Source organism: Lonchura striata, chromosome 14 (assembly GCF_046129695.1).
Source record: "Lonchura striata isolate bLonStr1 chromosome 14, bLonStr1.mat, whole genome shotgun sequence".
Lineage (NCBI taxonomy): Eukaryota > Metazoa > Chordata > Aves > Passeriformes > Estrildidae > Lonchura > Lonchura striata.
In genome coordinates, this window is record NC_134616.1 from 11,582,553 (window position 1) to 11,604,519 (window position 21,967).

At 37.4% G+C, this 21,967-nt stretch overlaps 1 long non-coding RNA gene across 1 annotated transcript in view; it reads left to right on the plus strand.

Annotated features, from left to right (window-relative positions):
- The first annotated feature begins 328 nt into the window (after nucleotides 1-328).
- LOC110480095 (uncharacterized) overlaps nucleotides 329-21,967 on the plus strand; it is a 29,014-nt gene continuing 7,375 nt past the window's right edge. Inside the window, exon 1 of the long non-coding RNA XR_002467047.1 lies at nucleotides 329-390. This is a non-coding gene — a long non-coding RNA (uncharacterized LOC110480095). The remainder of the gene's footprint in view (nucleotides 391-21,967) is intronic.

The window sequence follows — 21,967 nt, forward strand, 5'->3', positions numbered from 1 at the left end:
AATACATTTAAGTATACCTGTTAGTGTATTATACCCTTCCATTACTGAGATAATTGTCTGGCTATGGGATTGGATCCAATTTTACTATCTTTTTTGTCACAAATGATTATAACTTTCACAGACTTCTGTAGGTTTCTTTCTTACTGTTTCTCTGGCTACTTGTCTGGCATAGCCATAGATCACTTTGTAAAGTCAATGCCCCACTTTTTATATAGAATCACCTTTATATTCATCACTTTTGCTTACAGAAACCAACATAGCCTGTGTATGGAATATTTCCTTAGCTGTGGGTGCACTGTCTTTCAGAAATGAAAAAGAAATCCAGATTCTCCTCCACACGTCTCTTGATCTTCACCAGACTTGAAGAACCTGTAGTTCTTAGAGCTGGAGGTATGTTTGCTTTATGTTTCATGTATTTGCTCCTTCTACCCTACCAAGTGTCTGCATGAAGCAGGCACTGTCTTAGGCCAAAAATTTGAAACCATTTCTTTCATTACAGTTTCCACAAGTGACTATAATGAGTGTAATATAAAGCAATTAAGCTATTGGTAGTCATATTGTTGACCCAAATGCAGGGCCAAATATGTCATCTGTGGCTGAAGTATTGAGGAACAAGGAATGGGTTCCTGCAGGGATGTCTGAAATTCTACAAGGAGTGATATTATTCATTTAGTTAAGATATAAGAAGTAAATGGTTTTGGATGTGATGTTGCATGATTTATTGTTCATTTATTCTAGTTACAATAGCCTGTCTTACGCCCATCCTCAGTTACATCTACAGGAGTAATTATCCAATAAAAACCAGAAAGGAAATAAGTTTTGTTGAGTAGTAAAACACAATCCTGGTTCGGTTGTGCTTGTGACATGTTCATAAAAGAAAAGGAACTGGAGAAATTACCTCTCTAGAAATTTAGAATAGAAATATCCCAGAAGTATTTAGCAACCAAAGGATGTTAAGTAAAGGGTAAGATTCACAGTTTTTAATTGTATGTGTTACATTTTCACCAATCATATATTTCTATACATTTGTGCAAAATAAATTAATGTAATTGTTCATAATGTGTATTTAGGGCCCAAACTCTTCCCTCATTTTAACTTTACATCTCCAAAGTAGCCTGCTCTCATTTCCTTCTTAGCAGTTTTGTTCTCACAGCAGGTCATACGGTGATTTTCACAAGAGGCAAAGTTAGCTCACAAAATCAAATAGAACAATGATTTTAAATTACCAGTTAGCATGGGTCATTCTGCAGATGGGGAAGTGTACCTGTCAGTGGAATAAGAAAATGAAACTATTGTGCCATTCTTAACCAAGATCCAGAGGACAGTAATACCCTCTGTTTAAGGTACAGATAGAGAGTTCTAAATTGTCACTTCAGTTTTTGGCAGGCTTGCCCTACTTCCTTGGGCAAATCTCTCCTACCTTGTTTCAATCCCTTGGTCATTTAATGGAAATAAAAATTTCCCTTCCTCAAAAGAGTTTTAGAGATTTTATCTCTAAAAAATCTGTTCATGACAAAGAACCTCACACATTTTGGTATCAAGGTTATATCAAATTATTATAAAGCCAGCCTGATGCTGGCTTTCCTTCATTCCTATGGTTGTATAGAATCCACTGTGCTCTAAGAGTCCTCTACATGTGCATTGCCCGGCATAAGCTACATGTGGTCTTATTTCTCTCGTCCAGGTCTTCCTTGCTGTGTTGTAATAAGATGCTGAAATGTTCATAGCAATTGTGATGATGCTCACTTATGAAAATGTACATATTTGAATTTAAGATTTTCAGGCACAAAAATTAAAGGCAGACATATTAAAGAGTTCCCAGTTTAAGTTAGAGGGAGCTGTGGGTGCTCAGCCCCTCTCTGATAATGAGGATTTGGTTGTTTATTTGTTCCATTATACTCCTTTCACCATCTATCTAATCCTATCACATTATTGTCTACAGAAATACTGAGACACTTGGTTTCTTTACTATTTTGTATAATTGGGGATGGTGTCACCACGCAGTGAAAAGAGCCACAGAATGCTGCTTTTCAAAGGCATACGCTCACATTTTCACAACATTTTCTCACTGGATCATGAATGAATAGTAAGATTATTCTGCCTGTTTGTTTTCCTATTGATGGATAGTTGCTGTTTGGGATATATAGATTTAGGATTATGTGTGATATTATGCAACTCTGCTAGTGAAAGAAACATAAATATGCCCTTTTGCTGTACACAGTTTGGCCATATGTCCAGATCATTAAGACAGGGAAACTATTAAAGCAACCAGACTCTTATTCACTAGTTTCACAGATTGTCTTTGAAGAATAGCAGAGTGGAACAGAAACTAAAGATACCCATTTATATAACTGGAAATTAAAATGGTATAATTAATATCAGTTTTCAACTATTTATGGTAATGAGCAGACAGTTCTGGTTTTGTAAATCAAAAGCTTTTTTTTCCAGACTGAGTAGAGATGAACCTTTCCCACTACCTTCTTTGCGGTACATCGTATCTAGCAAAAGGTGTTTTATATCAATTAGCCAGTATGTCTTTAATTCTTTGATTTTGCTACTAGGTGCTGATTGCCCCCTTTGGTTTGGTGGTTCTTGGTGATGGAGTCAGAATTCCAGGCAATGCCTCTGCAAGTGCCACAGGCAAAGATGAGGATCACTGGCTCTGACTGGAACTGAGCCAGTTCTGGAAATGTGACTGCCAGGGAGGGCACTGTGCTGGCCACTGCTACTAAAGACTGGGCTGATAGACTGCGTCAACAGGGTTTATAGTACTTGTAGCAACCTGTAGCAACACCAGGCAGTGGAATTAATTTCATCTTCCCCCACCAAAAAAAGAAAGGCCTTTTTAATGCCCAAATAGGGACATGAGGAATTTGAGATAAGAACAGGTAACGGACAAAACATGGATGAACAGTGCTAGAGGGGGAAGAGCAGAATGATTGTGGAGTATTTTGGTAGTTGTAATTATGATGAAGGAATGAAGGGAGTATTGTCTGTAACTATTGTTGGTGTTGATGCTATTTTGATTTTGATGCAGGGAATTCTTTTGGTTGATGTAAGTGAAGTTTGTGATGAATGTGTATTTTCATGATAATTCTTAAACATATGGTACCCAGGGGTGAAGAATGGAATGCTGGCTGAGGCAGCGCGGTGTTGGTGACATGCAGTGCGTTGTTTATTTTGGTAGGTTTGGGTAGCTGGGCGTAGGGGCTACACGGGTGGCTTCTGTGAGCAGCTGCCAGGAGTTTCCCCCATGTCCAGTACAGCGAATGCCACCTTTGCGGTGCTAGCGCCTCAGGGATGATGTATTATGGAGGGGAAAGCGTGATTATGGGTTTTCTCTGGTGGTCGTCCTTGTTTCCATCTCAGGGAGGGCAGAGCTTGGTTCCAGCAGTCTCTTTCTGGAGCTCCCTGATGCTCCTTAACCTTTCTCCCTGCGCTCGCAGCAGTGCCGGCGGTGTGAGCGAATCAATCTTCTCGGCCTCCGCTCGCTCCGCTGCTCCTGCGCTGCCACCCGCTCCCCGGGACGGCCTCTGGCACCTGGGCGGCGGCGTGTTCCCATGGCAGCTCTGTCCGGGGCCACGGCCGTTCTGGCGAGTGCCGAGGACGTGGCTTTGTACCCGTCCCGTTGGGAGGGCGCCGGGCGGCGGCCGGGAGCGCCTCCGGAGCCGCGGGGGGACGGACCGGACAGACGGACGGCGCGCCTCTCCTGGCGCTCCCGGGGCGAGCTTCAGGGAGTGCCCCTGGCTGTCGGAATGCCGTGAGCTCCAGAGAACCCGTAATTTCCACTTCCCAAAGGTGCGGTGAAAATACCTTTATCCTTCTGTAAGGAATTATTTTAAATGTGTAGCATGACACCAAGACCTCTCGGACAAAACATACTAAATGCACTGCTTTACTGTTTGACGTCATTAGCAGAGAGTGGTTGCCTTTTTGTTAGTATATATGAGTCTGGTTTAATTATTGCAAAGGGAATTAGTGCTCAGTGCTTTGGTGCCCCTCACGAAGTCAGTACTTGCCTGACACACTTGAGAACACAGGGTGAGGCGGATCTGTTCCAGGATGGGACAAAACGTGGCCATGCCCGTTCAGAGCAGCTCAGTGAGAAGTTGTGACTCAGAGGCATCCTCTGAATCATATTTCCCCTGAGCTGTAACATTGCACAAGTGGGGAGTGTGCCATCAGACCCTGCCAGATGAAGCATGTTCCTTCCTTCATGTCCAGCCAGTTCCCTGTGCTGACACAGAAGGGAGCAGAATGATGATTATGTTTGCTTCTGACCCAAATTCCCCCCACTTCTCCACTTGCTCATGGAAGGAAATAATTTCTCTTTGAGGTTGGTTCATTAATTTAGTGCCCTTAGCACAGCTTTGAGGAAGGGTGGCACAGAATGCAGGAATGCCTTACTACTTCCATGCAGAACTCTGTGACCATCAGATGCCCAGAGTATAGTCTATCTGCACATGTGTAGATAGGTGAGACATTTTACTCACCTGTGAGCTCTGAAACTAGTGCTTGTTCTTTGGGCACTCACTTTTCATCCTGTAGAAAGCAAATCTGTCACAGTGAGAGAAGATATCAGCAATGCATACATGACTTGCAAAGGACCATTCAAGTTTGATTCCCAGCAGACTTGGCAATAATCACCAATATGATTAGACAAATCTGAGTTGTTACACATTTTTTTAAGCAAACGAGTTGCACTTACATGGAAACCAACAAAAATACACTTTCTGTCAACTAAATTTAAGAACTAAGGCTAGCATAATCAAATAATCAGCCAATCAGCTAAGCTCTGCAATGACTTCTAACAGATTCAGGCAGCAGATTTTTCAGATGAGCAGTGATTTATCTGTAAATAAAATTGAGATTAAAGTACTCATTTGTTAATATTAGATCAGCTAGCAATGGAAAGCTCTGTTGTTCTTGATGTCTAAAGAAGTTAATGATTCTGGTAGGAATCAAGCACTGAGAATTCCTGCTTTAGGAGCAACAGTAATCCTTTGTGAAGCCTGGCAGTGATTAGCACTTTTTTTTATTTCTTGGTTTATGAGGAAAGAGAATCTATAATAAATAGGATAGTGTGTGTTGAAATAGGTTATTTCAGTGTTAAACATCTATACTTTTCTAGTGAAATTTTCAGAGGACTTAACCTGAACCATTTAATTAAGGGACAAATTATGCTCCTGTCAATGCATAAGGAAATACCAATTGCTCAGTTTAGCCTGTAGGGCAGTTTGGGTGAGTAGTTCTCACCAAAAGAGATACAGAGATAATTATTTTTAATCAAAACCTTTCCAAAACTATCTTAAGACTCCTGAAGATAAAATGTGCAGGGTATTCATTTGTATCACTTCATTTCATAGCAATGCATTTCTCATCTTTAGGCAATGTATAAAGGAATAGTGTACAAAAAAAAATTTAAATCCTTTCTAAGGTTCTGCTGTTGCTCCTTTAATAATATTCTGAAGTGTTCATGTTCCACATCTCAATTATTTTGAATCTTGCAAAGAGGACATGGCATTGGATGTTAATCCCTTCAATAGAAAAGCATAGTATGACATAATCAAGCTGCCTTTCATACAGCTTAACAAACAAATTATGTTCCAAATAGGTTTAGAGAATTCATTACTGTTTGTATGTGTAGTTACAGAACAAAATCAAGGGTATACATGGAAATGACATAAGTTTACAGAATGAAGAAGTGCAACAGATAATACCCCTATGTTTGTTCTTATTTGCATATTTAAAGGCCCGTTGTTAGTATAATAATAAGTAGATGGCAGTTTTAAAATAAATCAGACTGAAAGCAGGTGGTGAGTAAGTGTGCAGAAAAAGCCATATTTGTAGGGATTCCTTCACACAGTGGTTGCTCATTTGAGGAGCACTGGCCATCGTACATTCTCTAGAAGATAAATGAAATAAAAGTAAATAACACATTTCTCCTAAAAATCTTTTAGTGACATTACTATTTTAGGCTGAATCAAGACAGGCTCATTTCCGTGCTCTTTACTGTACTATGAATAGAAGGTGTGCTAGAACCTTCTAAATGCCCAATCAAACAGCAACACAAGTTAAATGGTTTGAAGAAAAGAAAAACCAGTAAGGACAGCCTTTGTGGGAAGGTAACTATACTGTTAGGAGAGGGGAACAAATGCAGGCCTTGTACAGGTGGAAATAACTCCAAATGTCCTTAGAGCAACACTAATTTGCCATAACTGACCAGTGGATTGAGCCATCCTCCTTTCCAAAAAGTTCACCACTCTTAGCCTTCAAATTGTTTTTACATTCTTCTCTTTGGACCTGTGTGAAAGCATTAACAGAGGTGAGTAGTTCAGAGGAATGTTACAGTTTCTTCTATGCTGTCTCTTGTAGGTTTTTTCTCCAAAAAGCATTAGGATGGTATTGCTCTCTAGTGAGACATTTTGGGTTAGTGTATTTATTAAGTTTAAAGTTTGCATTTATAGATTAAGACAAAAAAAAAAGTAAACCTTTTGATGTCTATATTTTTTTTATCTCTGACATAATTAATGAATTAAGAGCACAGCTCAACTGATTGTTCAGTATAGTCAGAGCTTATGAAACTCAGCCTGCTAACTCTGAAATTTCTCATTGTAATGAAAACATGTAAATCAATGTTCACACAGTTCTAATTTCTTTCATTGTCAAATCCAGTTATATACTGGAGAATGTTGACCTAGTCAATCATTTGCTCAGAGACTGCTTTTCTTTCAGGAATTTGCACTGAAATTACCTGCACCATTTGAAGTTGTACCCATGTACTCGATGTGCAACAATTTACAGCTGACTCAGAGCAGCTCAGTGCAAAAAAACAAAGTGACTAATCTCTTTGTAGAACTGAGGCTTTGCAACTTTGCTCTGAGTCATCATGACAGCTCAAAGTGCCTTGACTTAGTGCAGAAATAAATAGATTTAAACAGAGCACTCGGTTTCAAAACAAACATTACTTCTGGTCCTGTCAAAGTGACCTTGTTAACCCCATTTTATAGCAAAGTGTCATTGATACGCAGGGTAATTTCAAATCTCGAGAAGACTGTCAGAGTGGAGCCCAAGAAGTTATGGGAAAATATGGATGAAAGAAGGAAGGCAAAAATATTTTCTCACCAATTAAGAGTGCCACACAGAGTGGGAGCAGTCATTTGTCTAATAGAAAGACAAATGACTGAACTGAAATAATAAAATGGGAATTGGTGGCATTAGAATATGTAGGAAGAGGTAAGGGAGATATTAAAAAGTTTGCCTGTTCCAAACATATTTTAGCCACCCTTAATCATTTCTTCACATTCAAAGATCAAATAAATAAATAACTAAACTAAACAGTAACATTAATCCTCTGTTATTTGGCAACCCTCTTTGTGTTACATATTAATGGTCCTCTTATCTTTATGCTCCTATCTTAAGGGTAAATATTAGTACAAGTGGAGCCAAAATCTCTTCTGAAATGGATAAGTAGTTTGTGATTTTGTTTTCCAGGGCTGCTTTGCCTCAGTGTAACAGGAGTTCAGGTCTGCCAGTGGGTGTGTGTAGTAACACCCAATATCCATGCACAAGGCACCTTCCCTGGGGAGCAAGCATTTCAGAACAGAAAACAGCATTCATATACAACCTATAAATTATCGATATCAAAATCGATTTAGTCATTAGATAATCAGTCGTAGAATTGAGTATATTATATAGGGCTTGAGGTAATAATGTGGTTTCTTACACACATACTACTACATCTCTGTAATTAATTTATATATAGGTGTTGAAAAAGATTTTTATAGTAATAGTCTCATTTAGTGTCTCATTTCATACAGGCTGCAATTGCTGCAATAGTGGGAAAAGTACATAAATCTAACAAAACTTCAGAAATGAGCAATGTCTTGTTCTTTGAGTCACAAAATTAGCAAGAGGTAACATGTTCATTAATGTTAAGAAAGGATGTTTGTTTAAATGCTTTTTTGCTTGAGGAAAGATCATGTATTATCTCAGAAACTGAGCAGATTTGGGCCTAGTCTGTACTTGAATGGAAGATGTGTAATAAAAATTTGTCTTATTACGAGAAAGGATGTCCGTGGTTTGGGTAGGTTTGGTGGTTGTGGCTGACTCAGTCCAGCAGTCACGCCTGCTCTGGTGGGAAGGAAACATTCCAGTGCTGGAATTGGATCCCAGAGTCATTTGGTGGTTAGGGTAAATTTGGATACACAGTGTGTGGCATTACATTTAGGAAAGCTTTTTTCTTGAATTTTCAGCTGTATTCCCATAACAACAATAGGAGATGTGCAAAGTTTGACAGTATTAAAATAATATAATACAGAATAAAATAAAATAATGAGATACAGTATTAAAGTAATGTAAATATGCATCAAATATTATTAGTGATTGACATATTTTGTTTTGTTTTCAGCATAAGTCAGTTGCACAACATGGTCCTCATTACAGTTTCCCTGTATGCTGATCTCTTTGTTGCTCAAAGACTTTTTACTTGTAAAAATAAGTAGAGGTAAATTGATTTAAAAGTTTAAAAATAAGTAAAGGTTCTTTGTGTTACATCTACAATCCAAACATAAACCACAAAAATGATGCTTCAAATGAGCTGAAAATAAGTACTTGTAGAAAACTGAGATGGGAAGATAAAGATAAAAGGACAATAATGGCAGCACTGACAAAAATTTGATGGCATTTGTACAGAATAAATAAAAAAATTATCTAAAGCCTGTTAGTCCATTAGTTTATACTAATACAAGAGAGAGAGACCTTTACAAGGAGTGTATAATCATTGCACTTTTGAAATTGCATTCTTTCTGAATCAAAATTCATTCCAAATCTGACAATTAGGATGTGATGTAAAATTCACCTTTGTGAATACACACTTTCAGAAACTCATTGTGGTCCCAAAATTATAATTGTTTTTATGAGATGGAATTTGATATTTTTCTTATTTTTCCAAAGCTTCTTTGGAATCCACAAGATTTAATTTCTGTTGATGGTTCATTCTGTCATTGATGTAGCTATGAACATTTCACACATAAAAAAATTGATTAATTTAAAATTAACATCGCTGAAGATTAAAGGGAAAGTTAATTTTTGTAACTTGGGAAAATAAAATTTGCATGGAAATTTTCACTGTAAAATCCTTTCCTTCATTCCTGTTTATTTGGGTGCTAAAACTTAATTCAAAACCTTTTTCTCTTTAGCCAGAAATCCTCTGTTCCTACTCATCTGAGAAGCACATCCTCTGCTGTTCCATTACAGTTCTCTGTCTAGAAAACAAACACCTTTTCAGTCTTTGTCAGAGTAAATGCCCTGGTTTTGGGTCCGTGAGACATCTGGCCCTGCCACTGTGTCTGGGGCTGAAAAGCACTCGCTGGGCAGGAATTTGGCTTGGAATGCTGAGATCCAGAAAGCTGCTGGCTCTGGAAATTACCCCATTTATGAACTAGTGTTGCACTTCTCTTTAGATTGGAAGCAAAAAAAAAAAAAAAAAAAAAAAAAAATTATAATGGCTACAAGGTCTGCAAAGTAGTTTGCCTGCCTGTGGGAATAAGTTTTAAATGTCATGAATGAAGTTAACATTATTATCTATCATGAATCTGAAGACTGAAAAAACAGAACTGTGTTTCATAATATCTTTGGGGAATAATCTGACAAATAGATCTGCAATTAGGGATCATTTCCTGACAGCTTTGGTGTTTTCTGTAAAGATTGTGTAATGTTGATAATGAGTTGTTGGATTATATTCACACTTAAATCACTTAAACTATCTTTGCCTCTCATGTGGACAAAGAAACAAGGTATTTTTAGAGGGGTTATGATGTGTTTCCAAATTTTGGGGGTGAAGGAACTTGCTATAAAGTAGAAGAAATGTTACTTTGGGTGGTATTTTTCATAGAAAGTCTTACTCTATTTCATGAGAGAACTGACAGAGTATTAGTTTTCAAATGAATATCAGATAATATTATGCAACAACATCATGTCATGATATTTGTAAAATAATTGCTAGCTGGAGTAATGAGTAAGTACCGAAAACAAAGACAACTGCGTAAAGCTGCTCATATTTGCATGGGTAAGCTAAAATATGTGTTTAATTGCAATAATTCTCAAAGTTCTTGTAAACAACTATTACATTTCTTAGGCAAAAATGCTTGATATTTTTAAATCTAATAATAAACATAAATATTTTTGTTATTCACAGAGGTATTTAAGTTCTCTGTGTCTTCAGTCCTCCACTAGAGCTGCTGGAAGTGAATTGCTGCATGGCACAAGCACTGCTGTTTTGGGAGTGGGTGCAGCCTGAACTGGGAGGCCAGGATGGTGTCCTGTGCTTCTGCATGCTTGTTTTCTATCTGCAAGCATTGCAAAGAAAATTCTCTCTTACACTTTTAGAGAAAAAGGGAGGGAAAGTTGTGCTTTCATTGCAAAGAAGTTACTTATAGTATGAGTAACTTCCTTGTGAGACTCATCCTTAGCTAGATAGTAAATCTAGAGCAGCTTTGTGGAAAATAAGACCCTTGACAGAGACAGGAAATACTTTGAAATTTATATTTATGTTACATTAAAAGTTTTGCGTTTTGAAACTGGATGTTTCTGTCAGTTTGTTACCTGCCTTATCTCTGAACTTTGGTGCCTTCACACAAATATGATAGTGTGTGCTTTTTGTAGGATCACATTTATGAAATGATTTTTTGATTAATGTGACAGGAAAGATTTCTGAAAGTTTGACAAGCTCCAACTGGTTAGGATCTCAAAGCACTGAAAGCTGGTGATGTCTAAACCTGCTTTGCGGAAAGTCAGATATAAATGTATTCAAAACTGAAGGTGATAAAGACTAACTTTTTGATTACAATACCGTAGGAAAACCTACCCTGTTAAATCTCAGATAAGAACTGTATTTTTCACAAGCATCTTCTAAAACTTTTTACATTCATGGGTGTAATTTTTTCATTTGTTTCATACAATTGTTCATAAAATTGTTTCATACAATTTATTAACTTTTGCTTATATGAAGTCTGAATTTGTTTCTCTAAAGACTCTTGCAAAAAATGGTGCACTCATTATTTCCATAGCTTTTAGTATGTTTTTGGGCTTGATGTTGAATCTATAAATAATGCTAAAATAATTGCTTATGGTCCATCTGTACAAATTGCAATGTTTGTGCATATGTAACAATTGATGCATGAAAATATTGAGATGAAATTGCATTTAGATGTTAGATACTTAGAATTGTAAAGAGGAATGATAGAGGTTTTGGTAAGTGGCTTTCTTTTGTCTGTGATCCCATGCATTTAGGGTTCAATTTGAAGGGGATAAAGGGTGTTAGAGCCTGCCTGTGCAAGCAGAAGCAAGTAACAGTGCCAAGGATTTATACATTTCTCTAAATGTTAAAGCATCTAACAGAGCTTTTCTTCTGGTTTGCCAGAAAAGGCAAGATCTGACCCTTTGGCAGTATCTTTAATGAGAGAGACTCCCCTTTTGAGCATTACCTGACCAAAAGGTGCTGACACCGTTGAGTCAACACAACTGTCCTGGCTTGTTTTTTAAATATTTGTAGGGAGTTCACAGGTGATAAGATGACAACCAAGACAGAGACTCTAGAAATGTATTGTTTGTGAACTTGTGTCTCACATGCAAGAACAAGGTTTTGTAGGAGTAACAGTGGGCACTGAGTTCATGAGTCAATAGGCTGGGCGGGAGTGCAGCCTGCTGCAGGCATGGGACAGCAGCAGCACTCCAGAAGCCAGCTGCTTGCTGTGGCTGTGTAAAATAGTTCAGAATTTGCACGAGTAACTGAATCCAGAAGTAAAATTTCTTTATAACTGAAAAATAAAAAAAATCTCTTTTTTATTAACTAAAAACTGGACTTTTTCACCAAGGCAACAATATTTGGATCTATCATGGCCTGTTTCCACTGGCTCTGTAACAACAATAAAATAGTGAGAAACATGCTAGTTAAAGGTCCATAGAACCCAGTCTGGTTTTAGTGATGCATACACTCCCAAACATAAATAATTATATAAAAGATTGGAAAAAGTCTTAATTGTGAAAATATGTTAAGAATATGTAAGAATGTTGTAAACTTTCTGGGACAGTTTTTATCTTGACAAAACTGCAGCTGAATGGTTTTCTAATCTTCTACAGACAATAAATATAAATTGCTAAAAGATCTACTAAAATTATAAACTAAACCGTAAACTAAAATAACATCAATATAAACAATTTAAGTCAACAAAGATCCTTGATTTTTAATTTCCTTTTATGTTCTACGTAAAGATGGACAAATTAATTTTGAGAGGGTTCTGTTAGGGAGATCCTATCTCATATTCTGTGGATGTCTAGAGAACTCAGCATTTACACCTTATAAAGTGAATTTAATTCACAAAGCTGCTGTGCTCAGTTCAGACATGCTGGTAGGATCAGTCCCTTCAAAATATTTAAGCATATTTTATTACTAACTACTTTTCCAACATGTCAGCTGTATCAAAGCACTCTTTGCCTAATGGTGAACTGAATAAGTAATTTATTGTCAGTCGATAGAAAAGAGTGGCATTTGAAATGCTTTATTTATCTTGCATTCAATAATTGGAATGAAAAATGTTATATTAATATACATTAAATCTATTAAATGTTATGCTAATACATTTATAATTGATAAAAGTAGAAAACATTTGTGTCTCATCTTAAGGAAAACAGAATTTTTGTTATTTCAGAAAGAGGATACAGGTCCCTGATTATAATAACATACTCTTTCTTCCATCCTATTGGCAAGTAACGATCATTTCTGTTTTCATACAATTTATTAACTTTTAAATTATCATTTATCTGATTACAGAGCAAACTGTATACAGTTAAAACCTTTAGGCTAAAATCAGTTGCAGGTAATTTCAGTTGTATTTTAATAGACTACTTTTTGTGATTAACTTTAAATAGTGTCTTAGTGTAAAAATTGTTACATGTTTCTTGAAATACTTTTTCTTTTTTTCTTTGTTTGAAACTCAACTGTTAACACTGTATATTTTCACTTTTGAAAGCTAAAACAGTTTATAGATTTATTCACTGTGAATTGATATAGGAGGGAAAAAAGAACTTATTGTGGTATTTTCTTGCCTGTCTTTTTTAGAAAGGGAAAAACAATATCTGTGGAATTATTACATTTCTAGATAGAAATTAATCATTCTTGATTTTTTTTTTTTTTTTTTACTTCTGTAGCAATTTAGCAAGAACAGTAGGACTAAAAAAAGTCAATCTTTTGATATATGAGGCATAACATGTTTTGACTAATTAGTCACAAGTGTTTGTTCTTCATCAACCATGATTCTTTACCTCATGATCTCCCATTTAATGTTAACCTGGGCTGGTAGTGTTCCATTTCCAGGATCAGATGGGGTTGAGCACTCTCAGTCTGTGTGGGCAGACTACCAGGAGAAAAAATATACATGCACCTGGTAGTACTGGATGGATTATTTTGCTTACAGTGATTTTGTTTCCTTCAGTGTGTACAGAATGGAATGGCTGTTCCCAAAGTAAGGACATTACAAATTCCAGGAGGAGAATGTGTCTATGGCTAAAATATTTAAATATTGAATGTTTTAGTGAACTTACTGCACATAGGAATGAATAATACTTGCACCTACAGTGTGCTGGAGTGCTCACAGACCAAGCAGTGATTAATTTTCTTCTAATATACCATTTTTAAATAGGATGATTCACATCAAAACTTCCCTACAGTAAAGCACTGTATTTTTGTTTGTTACCGAAACCAGGCTGCAAGACCCAGCAGAAGATCTTTTCAGTATAACTTAAGACAGAACTTTGTAGGAATTGTTGGGTTTGAATGCAGTACACAAATGAAAGTTGAATGCAGTACACAAATTGAACTGCATATCTGATTTAGATTCTTAACTGTCAGAAATGCCAGTAAAAACACACTATTGAATCAAAGATAACAGATTATGAGTTAGTCTTGAAAGAAAGAAATAAACAAGACGTTTTTACAAGTACAGGTGTGCTTAAGAACCAGAAGCATTAAGAATCTTCTGTTTGTCTGTTAATGTCCTACCACAGCTAACACAGCAATGAGATTGCTCAATGCCTCATCGCTGCTTGCTTCAAGATGAAAATTTACTGTGCTCCAAGAGCTAGATGAGGCAACAGGTCTGTGATTCCTTTAATTTTTAATCCAGGAATGTATTTAATGAGAAAACATACCCTGTATTCAGTGCTGTATCTAGATTTGAACACCACCACATCCATAATCTCCGTAATTAAAAACATTTTTTAAATGTTCACCTAGAAGGCTTTTGACAAGGTGTAACAATCCTTTCAATTATCTTTCCCAAATTTTAAAGTAATTTTTGATTTGAGCTCTTACTGATGATTCCGTTCAGTAAGAAAATCCCTCTTCTATATTTAGTAAACTGTTGTTAACAAAAAACCCACAAGATCACTTCAAACAGTTTATTTTAGAAAGTTGCTTTGCTGAATATCCACTGTATATTCTGTGTATACTCTGAAATTTTCCTTATACAGTTCCCTACTTGTAGTGTGATATTAACCTTGGAAAGAACTAAGTTTTAATGGGAAAAGAACTGAGAAGAGAAGGCTGGGAAAGTAGCATTAGAAAAAGCAGAGTTTTTTTCACAGAGGAAGCCACTGTGATATTTGGTCAAAAGAAACCCCAACATATTTGTGAAGCAAGGTTTGCCTTTGGTTTCACAGACATGATAGCCAAAAGGTTCTCTGTTAGGTTAGCAGCAGAGATAGAGCAAGGCTTTCTACTTTGTAAGTATTGGGGTTGTAAGATATAAGCAAACACCTTTATTTCTGTGGCAGGAATTCAGATATAGGATGTCAAAATCTTTAGGCTATTCCATGATACAGAAGAGATTGGGAACGTGGGGGCAAGAGCTGACAGGCAAGAACATTGACAATTTTTGGCACAAGCTAACAGTGAGTTTAACTAACATTAGACTGCCATTCAGCTGATGCACATCACAGCTTGTATTTTTTTAAGAATGCAGCTGGTGGTCTCACTGGAGAAGCCTAATACTGGGGGATTTAAAGCCTTGGTCTGCCTTCCTGCCTGCAGAAATATTTCCTTGGAAGGACCTTAGAGTGAATGAGGAAGGTGATGTGAGCAGCTGACACGGTGGTTATGCCATACCTGAGCTGCGAGTAGCAGAGGGTCTCCAGGAGCTGCTGTGGTGCAGTGCAGGGATAGCTCAGCTCCTGAGAGCAGCGCAGCTCAGTAACAGGGCCCTCTGCTCAGCCTTACCACATCAACAGCCTTGGCAGCACAGCTGTACTGCTGCTTTGCCCAACATCTGCTGGATAAACATTCCCTACAACATCCCGTTCTAGATTGATTTTAATATTCAGTTGCTCTAGAGCTTCAGAAAGTGTATGAAAATAGAAGAGCTAATCCATGGAATTATGGAGATCCATAAGCAGCCAGCTCCAGTACTAAAACAAGTGGGTAGAAATAAAGCCAGACAAGCAGGAAGTGGTGAGCCAGGTATGCTGTGCCATGGAACTGGATGATAGAAGCATGGCATAAATGAAATTTTTTAAAAATCTAAAATCCTGCCTGGTGAACAGATGCATGTGTTATGTATGTCTCCTGTGTTTTCTAATGTGTTTTCACAGTTCATTTATTCATTAATATAAAAGTAATGGGATATTAGCATTCATATAGTGGTGCTTTTTATAGAATGGCCTACCAAGGCTTTTGCTATTTCCAAAGTCTGTTTAGGAAGCAAAACCATCCTGATTTAAATTGTTATTCTTTCCTGAATGCTGTGGGTTTTACCTGCCATTATGCAAATTGATCCACTTCCCATGATTTCATTAAAGAATTTACTCTCTTGGGTATGAACACCAAAGAGCTTTGGGAAATTAATCCAGGTAGCTGTAAGCCAGCTAGAGCTGAATCAATATTCCTCCGTGTATTTTGACATATCCTCTTCTGAAGTGTGATATGAGTTGTAAAAAGTAATCCTGATGAAAGGTGTTCCACAGCATATTAGCAATTTTCCTCTCTATTTCATAGTTTTGGGATCACATTTTCTAACAATCAAACCTAGGAAATTTTTGCAGGTCATCAATTTATTTGTATGCCATTCTCCTCATTCATAAGTAATATTCAGGCATCAACTGTTGGTTTAGTTTGTGCAGCAGGACAATGCAGCTTTGATATTCTGCCATTCTCATCCCAAACTAGCTGTGCACTATTAAAAATGGTTCAGATTCATTACTTTGTGGCCATTCAGGTCAGGCCCCAGGCAGCTGTTCAGCGTGGTGGGGAATCTGTGTGTGGGAGAGGGGAAGTTCGGGGACAGAGGGAGTTACATGAGTTCCCTTAAACTCTGGCTTTGTAAACAGAGCTTGGTTCTGCATACTGATTTCATCAGGCAGCCAGTGTCAACACTGACATTTTCAATCTCTTTCTTTTATGTCACATTAGTGGAAAGTGACCTGTTGTGTTTGTGGGAGCTTTGGAATCCCGCAGGAGAAGGATCACTCAGCACCATGGCAGTCTGCCAAGTACAACTCGTTCTGCAACGCAGTGCTGAGAAGTTGCATTATCAACTGAAACTCCGTGTCAGCTTAGCAGGAGGTGGCTTAGGCCGGTGATTAGTGACTTGTGACCAGCGAGCCCCCCAGGGCACGCTTGCAGCTCTGCTGCCGGTTCTTCCTTTTCTTTCTCTTCCCGTCTTCTGTCCGCCTGGCCGCGGAGGTGGCCCCTGCAGAGCTCAAAGTGCCGGCCTCTTCTATCTCTGCGCCGTGTTCAGCGTCTCTTCTGTATGCTGGCCGTGGTCTATAAGGAATAGTTTCCTAAATCGCTAACTTGTTCAGAAGTCATATGTTTTGTTCCAGTGAGAACAAATGCTAAAAGTGTAAAAGACACTAATTTAAATTTTAATTTGATTTCTGCTATCCTACTTTTTTGGCCAGTTTTGGCCTGAAGTCAGAAATCCTAATATTATCTCAAACTCTACTTGATAATAAATCCATATAATCAATACAGAATAATAAAATAGTTTAGCCAGTAGAAAAGGGAAGTAGCTTAAATAATTTTCTTGCAGATGGAAAAGACATAATGTGTGCTAAAAATACAAATGTGTTTGTATTGTTCCAAGAATTCCTGATTAGCAAAAACAAACTGGGGGCAGACTAAGATTTACGTGAGGAGGTTTGAACTTGAGTAGTAGTAGGAAAGGAGGTAGTTTAACCCATTTTTAAAAAGTGCTTACTACAGACAGATGACATAAAACAAATTGTCAGGCAGAGCAGAATCATCTGACCTTTGTCCAAGCTCCCAACATCTAAAACTTCTCATGGGCTTGCTTTTAGCTGCAGTTCTCAAATCTGTGTCTATTCTTTGTGGAATAAAACATAACTTCATATGGAGAATGTAGACTTTTCTCTCAGGGTGACCAGCGAGACTGAGCCCCAGTGCTCCCCTGCTGCAGGCTACCCACAGACAGTGGGTCCTCTCCGTACAGCTCGGCACTCCTGCAGCAGAGCTCTGCAGGCTTCACTGCCTGCAGGGTGAAGCTCCTCCGGCTTTCCCTGTCCTGCTGGGAAAGTCTGTGACTGACAAATCCCACTGAGGGGCCCACATGGTCCTCTGCAGCCTTTGGTACTGCAAGACCAGGGCCTGAGTGATGTGCAGACATAGGAGGGAAAGGAAGGTGGCAGCTCTGGCAGAGGGCAGTGGTAAAGAGTTGTGTGGGCTCATGTCTCACTCATGTGGGGTCTATTGCTAAAATAAATGAGTAAATACACTAGAATAAATTGTGTAAGGCAAGCATATATCTTAAAAATTTTGAGTTGAACAAATCTATATTAAAAGTAAATGTAAAATAAAAGTACTGTACATGTGGAGTAGACTTTCAGAGGAAATAGAATGAGTATTTGTATAATATGGGCATAAATGTGGTTTATACATATTTATGCATAATGTAACCTTCAAGGCCCAGGCAGAAGAGAAGAAAATCCTAATCTGAAAAGAATGATGGAGGTTGGTATGTCATTTTAAGGCAGAATTGATGGCCCCAGAATTGTTAGAAACAATTTTTACAGATTTCTTTGAATGTCTCACTAAGAGCTTATGGTGATTCACATGAGTTTTTCACTGACTAAGCTAAGCATCTTATAGTATTGCTTGTTCCCATTAGTGGCAAATACTATAAGTTATGCATTTCAGTTTAAAAATACCTTTGCATTATTCAATTCTTTAATAATGCTTTCCTAAATGAGGCAGTAAAAATGCTGAAAAGAAGCTGGAAAGCTTTAAGCAGTGTTAGTGCATGTTTCATGCTGCAATTGCAAACACACTCTGAATGTCATTGCATTATTATATGGATATAGCACGTTATTTACTAGAGATAGTTTTTGGGGATCAGCATGTCTTGTAAATTTGAGGAATATTGTCAAAGTTAAAAAGAAAAAATAATAATTTAAAATATTATTATAATTCTTGCATGCTGATCTGAGTCCTAATATTTAGTCATATTTCTACATCATTTTACAAAGGCAGATTATTTGCAGAGATAGAAATTTCACAAAATACTAAAGGAAGAAGATGATGACAGACATTTTTAAAGAGCGAAGCAGCAGAGCAACTGCAGCTGTCAAAGGCTGCAGGATTACAAAAATTGTTGTTTAAAATCAAGAACACCAAGTGCACTAAAGAAACAAAATAGTAAAAATATTGCACTTTTTTATTTTGGACCTGTTGTGAAGTTTATAACAGACCACATAGTTTGCAGAATCTGCAGCAATAAAGACTTCTGTAAGGTACATTGTAAACAGGTTGGACTTTGATTTTTCATGGAACCCATGTCTACATATTGCTGGTTAAAATCTCAAGAAAAGTCTCTGTATTCATCTGGAATTGTAAGGGTCTATTCATTCTGTAGCTTACAAATGCTGGACTGTGTGCCCTTAAAAATGTGTGCCCTGCTGAAACTGAGCACTGAACACATCTTCTGCAAGTGCTTTGTTCCACACAAATCAGAAATCATATAGCAGTGATGCTGGGATTTATACATGGAAGACAATGGGAAATGCAATATTAATACAGAATAATTTAAAATTTAAAGAATACATTGAGAAATGCGGTGTGGTCTAAATGAGAACATAACTTACAATATATATAGTCATTTCTATTTTTGTTAAATAGTGATTAAAATTAAGCTATAAAATACAAAACTAAATCTAATTATTGTGATTCCATTGTGTTTTCAGAAAGGGTGAGCTGACTGGCAAACTTTCAGTCCAGAATGGAATGTACAGAAACACTCAAATTCTTTAGTTTAATATAGCTTTATTTGGCAGGGACATGGATTCAGGTCATTAACCTCAATCTTTTTAAGTCATTGGAATGAGAATTTCTCTCAGTCTTCCATGAATACACCCCACTTTTGGGTGATGAGGGAATGTCTGTATAGCTCATAGCTCATACCCAGGTACATCATGTGCATGGAACCAATTCTACCGGGGGGATCTGGAAAATGAACTTGGAGCAAAAGCAGTGCTTCATCAGGTCTGATTCTGCAGCCACACCTGGCAGTGAACTCTCCTTGAAGTCACACACATTTTTCGAGATTTATTGCCCTACTTTTGCAGACTCTGGAAGACTTAGAGAAGCATCCAAATTTGCATACATTTGGATGAACTGAACTGTTTGATTTCTGAAGGACTTAAACTAGAGGAATGGGTTATTCCTGAATTATGGAAAGCTTGGGTCTATATTCAAATGCTCATGTAAAATTGAGTTATATTGTATGTGGATAAAAGAATGCCTGTTATCGTGTTCTTAAAACCAAATTTCCTCATGATCTCAGTCTTAAATTTTGATTGCTCCTGGGCAGTCATAAAGACACACTGTGAGTAAACTAAGGGATGTCTCCAGAAGCACCCACTCCTCCCATGAGTCCTTGCAGACCTCCATGGTCCTGGGCAGCAATGTCTCTGCTGCTTTATCCCATTTTCAGCAGAGCCACCTGCATTATTGCCTTATCTTGCCAACGCCCTTGCACTGTCCTGCTGCAGCTTGGCAGGTGCTACAACATGGGTGTGATCCAAGAGTCTAACCACAGCCCATAGAAATCACTGGGATTTCAGTTAAGCTTGAAACATTTTGTGTTTTAGTTTCCAACCTATAAAATGGAAAAAATTACCACCTTTCTTCAACATTTCCTTCTAGCCTTTTTTTTAGCTGCACAGTACCTATGAAGATTTGAATTCCAATCTCAGTTCAGTCTAGACTCTATGGTAATAAAACCAGATTTTACTAGAAATAAGCTGTAATGTATTTACAAGCTTTTGTCTCTGTTCAGTCAAATATCAAGTTTCAACTCAAACTTTGAGAGTGGTCATAACAGTACTGTGTGTTTTCTGCACCCACTGGGATGTGCTTATCAGCAATATTCATTGCAGTTATGTGTATTTGCTTTATTTTCTCACTGTCTCTTTGATCTTTCTCCAAGCTCGCAATTCTGTGACCATTTCTGGTTTTATACCCAAGAGCAAAAGCAAACCAGGAGGAATTTGATTAAAGGTTTAGCACAAACTCCTAGATACTGTGTCATTATTAGCAAAAAGCACTTCCCATGAATCAGAACATTTGCACTGTTAAGTGGATAAAAGTACAATAGAATTCACAGATTTACTTAATATTTTTGAAAGAAATAAAATCCAGTTCTTGGTAGAGATAATGCCATGGAAACTAAAAAAGAGGCAATTTGTCATATTAATCACAGATGCTACTATACAAATTCTTGTATAAAATCTGCTGGTACAAAACTGTATTATAATGATTAAACACTAAAAGCTTCATTTAAATAACAATAGGGTCATCTTGCAAGATGATATTCTCCCATCTCATGGATGAAAAGGAAACTGAAATGTAGAATTACAGCTCTTATTTGCAAGAAAAGATACATTTTCAAAATCTATTAAATATATGAGATTCCATCAGCACCATCTTTCTCCAGCTTCCTGCCACTGGTGCTGTGACCTGTTGTGCCATGACTCCGTCTTCATTGGGAATAGCTCTGGTGAGATCTTGACCTATGAGCTGGCTTCATGCTGATATTAACTGCATCCAAATCCTTCCACCTTTCCCTTTCCCACTTTTTATTTAATTCATTATGGACACACTGATATAGTGGATGTAGCAGGCTTATACATTTCATTTATGCAATTTCAAGTACAATTTCATAGCTAGGCTTATGTTATTAATTAGTTATTAAACTTAGTTGAGTTTCTGAATGATCAGCCTTCCAAAATTCAGCCTCTAACTACTTATAATTGCTCTTAATTTGGAATGTTGGCGTGTAAGTTTAAACGTCTTCCTCACCACTTTTTTCCCAAAAATACATTGCCATAACTCACTTTTCCAGTCTGTCAAAGGAAGGACTATAATTAACTTATTTGACCTAAGCATTATTTGGGAAGCTTAACTAACATGCACAGTGTCCTTTGTAAGAGAGATTTTTATTAGAGTAAAATCTCGAATAAATAGTTAAGGATGAAACTCTGAGTAATTAAAAAAATCACTTTCATGAGCAAAGGATTGTAAATAAAGTGAGGGTATAAAGAACTTACTCCCATTGCAGTCTCATAGCTGCAAGGGGCCTTAAGCACATGCTTTTTCACTTTTAGGGGCCCTCTACAGAACACAAATTAAAACCAGGGCATGCCTTTTCTTAGAACCTGTGCCAGGCATTTTATTTTCATAGGTGTCAACTCTAAAATCAGGTTTTTCTTTTACTTGTACTTTGATGGAGGTGGAAGAAATGAGTGGAGAAGTGAACTCTGATTACTTGAATAAAAAGTGTTAGTCATTTTGGACCATTTTCTTTCCATCCTGCAGGTTCCTGGCTGACCCTTATACATGGAATTGGGGGTGGGGAACAACACCAGTCTAGACAGAAGAGGCCAACAACTAGTTGTCCAC